We start from the raw sequence: 3,572 nt of genomic DNA, 5'->3' as shown, positions 1-3,572 counted from the left end.
ACACATATAAGGTGGCATTGAAAATATGGTTTTCATTTCCTAGATGCGTTTATTAATGCAAGAACTAACTTTTCCAAATGTGGATACCTGGTTTCAGGATCTCCTAGGGTCCGACTCACATAATAGACAGGAAATGCATACCTTGCTCTTCTCAAACCAACCAACCACTTACCGCCACCTCGGACACGGCTAAATACAAGTAGAGTGTTTCATCCTCCTTCGGAGTATGGAGCAGGGGTGGGCTCGAGAGATACCGTTTTAATTCTTCCAAGGCTTGTTGGCACTCCGGAGTCCACGCGAAGTTGTTCTTCTTCTTGAGTAGGGAAAAAAAATGATGGCTCCGATCTGATGACCTTGAGATAAATTGACCTAGGGCAGCTATCCGTCCGGTCAGCCGTTGTACGGCTTTCACGTTGTTCACTACAGTGATTTCCTCGTTGGCTTTGATTTTATCGGGGTTGATCTCGATACCCCTATTTGACACCATAAAGCCCAAAAACTTTCCTAAGCCAACTCCAAAAGCGCATTTCTCGGGGTTGAGTTTCATGTTGTACTTTCTTAGGATATTGAACGTCACCTGGGTCAAATAGTCCTTTGCTCGCAGGGACTTAACTAGCATGTCATCAATATAAACTTCCATGGATTTGCCTATTTGATGTTCGAACATCTTATTAACTAGGCGTTGATATGTGGCTCCTGCATTTTTTAGTCCGAAGGGCATTACATTATAACAATATGTACCATACTTCGTGATGAACTAAGTTTTTTCCTGGTCCTCTGGGTTCATTTGAATTTGGTTGTACCCGGAGTAGGCATCGAGAAAATTAAGGATCTCCTGGCCGGCCGTAGCATTGATCAAACGATCGATGTTGGGCAATGAGAAAGAATCTTTAGGACATACTTTGCTCAAATCTTTGTAGTCTACATACATTCTAAGTTTGTTTCCCTTTTTAGGGACTACTACTACGTTAGATATCCATTCGGGATACTTTACTTCCCTAATGGACCTTATCTTGAGAAGTTTGGTTACCTCTTCTATGATGAATGCATGCTTTATCTCGGACTGAGGTCTCCTCTTTTGCTTCACCGATTTAAATCTGGGATCGACACTTAGTCGATAGGTAGTTATCTCTAGTGGGATCCCTATCATATCTAAGTGGGACCGGGCAAAGCAATCAATGTTACCGATAAGAAATTGAATGAGCTTTTCCTGAGTTCGGGGTTTAACCATGTCCCCAGGTATACCTTTCATTCTGGAAGATGCTCGATCAATATGGCATGATCGAGTTCTTCAACCGTGGACTTCATCGCATCTGATTCCTTGGGGGCAATGAAGGCTCGGGGGGTGAGGAAATCTTCTTCTTCGTCCTCGACCACCTGTTCATCGGCCACCTGTCCCTCGGGCTAAATCGAGGGTATGGGTTGTGATTGCTATTTGGCGACCTGATTGTCCTTTGGCTTCTCCGATGTGGATGGTGTTGATACCAGTGCCAAGTCGTGTACTGCAAACATCTCCTTAGCTGCGTGCTGCTCTCTCTATACTGTTTTCACGCCATCCTTTGTTGGGAACTTTATCATTTGATGAAGGGTTGATGGCACTGCCCTCATGCTATGGATCCACGATATTCCAAGTAAAGCATTATACCTCATATCTCCTTCGATAACATGAAACTTGGTGTCTTGTATGGTTTCGGCCACGTTGACTGGGAGGATGATTTCCCCCTTCGTCGTTTTACTTGCCATGTTGAAGCCATTCAAGACTCGAGATGCTAGTATGATTTCACCGAGAAACCCGAGCTGCTCCATGACCCTTGGCCTAATTGTATTTGTCGAACTACCTGAATCCACGAGAACACATTTAACTTGAACTTTATTTAAAAGGATAGAAATTACCAGAGCATCATTGTGAGGCTGAGATAAGGCCTCGATGTATTCTTCGCTGAATGTGAGGATGTCCTCGGACATGTAGTCTCGAGTCCATTTCTCCTTTGTGATAGATACTTTGGTACGTTTGAATATGGATCCTTGTGGGATGTCGACTCCACCGATGATTATGTGAATGACATGTTGAGGTTCTTCAGGTTCATTCTTCCTGTTTGCAAATCTTTATCGAAATGGTTCTTGGCCCGGTCGTTGAGAAATTCACGAAGATTCCCCTCGTTGAACAACCAGGCTACCTCCTCTCTAAGCTTCCTGAAATCCTCTGTCCTATGCCCATGAGTACCACGATACTTGCACATCAAGTTGGGGTTCCTCTGAGAAGGATCGGTCTGTATAGGCTTGGGCCATCTGGTATCTCTAATTTTGCCAATGGCGGAGACGATACCCGAGGTATCAACGTTGAAGTTGTATTCCGATAATCGGGGTACCTCCACCGGTCTCGAGTACCTATCAAACCCGATCTTGCTCATGAGTACCCGGGAAATTTGATCTCGATCTGCTCTTCGATCATTCTGAGGTATGTTATGCCTTGAAATGTTCCTCCGATCCTCGACGTATGGCTGATATCTTTCCTTATTTGACCTTGACCCCCTGTCTCTATTTCCTGACTCCTTTGCTAGTAACCTGCTTGGATAAACTAATCCCGAGGGGGCTCCTAACTGGTCATCCTCAACCCTAATTTTTGATTGGTACCTGGCATGCACATCCACCCAAGTCATGGCGGCATACTCGATCAAGTTTTGCTTCAGCTCCTTCGAAGTTATCAAACTTCGTTCATTTAGCCCCTGAGTGAAGGCTTGTACGACCCAGTCATTGGAGACTGGCGGTAACTCCATTTGTTCTGACTAGAAACGGGATACAAACTCCCTTAGCATCTCGTTCTCCATTTGCTTTATTTTGAATTCATCGGACTTCCTTGTTGCAACTTTTATAGCATCGACATGTGCCTTTACAAATGAGTCTGCCAATATGGCAAACGAATCAATAGAGTTCGGGGGTAAGTTATGGTACCAAATCCTGGCACCCTTAGACAGAGTTTCCCCAAACTTTTTTAGCAAAACAAACTCAATCTCATCGTCTTCCAATCATTTACTTTTATGCCACAAGTATAGGTGGTGATGTGCTCATTGGGATCAGTGGTCCCATTGTATTTTGGGATATCTGGCATCCAAAACTTCTTCGGGATGGGCTTCGGAGCCGCACTCTGGGGGAATGGTTTTTGCACGAACTTCTTCGAGTCCAGTCCTTTCAAAATAGGAGGTGCTCCCGGTATCTGGTTGACCCTAGAGTTGTATGTCTCCACCTTTTTGTCATTTTCTTCAATCTTCTTTTCTCCGGTCTCAATCCTTTTGGCGAGCTCTTCAAGCATTCTCATAACTATGGGGTCAGTCCCTGAGATACTTTTAGCGGGCCTTTCAAGCATTGGTTCAGCACGCTGAGTGTTCACTGGTTCGGCTGTGTTTGGAGTTCTATTCTGACTCTGAAGTTGAGCGATGGTGACTTGCTGGGCTTGCAACATTTCGAATGTCATCTGGAGGCTGACTCCTCCTCTGTGCATTCCTCGTGTTCGTTGGCAATCAGGTCGGTCTTCCCTGTGAGCATTCCCTACGGGGTTTGCACCTGAATTCGCG

The sequence above is a fragment of the Nicotiana sylvestris genome, chromosome 3 (assembly GCF_000393655.2).
Source record: "Nicotiana sylvestris chromosome 3, ASM39365v2, whole genome shotgun sequence".
Lineage (NCBI taxonomy): Eukaryota > Viridiplantae > Streptophyta > Magnoliopsida > Solanales > Solanaceae > Nicotiana > Nicotiana sylvestris.
This window is presented reverse-complemented; position numbering follows the sequence as displayed.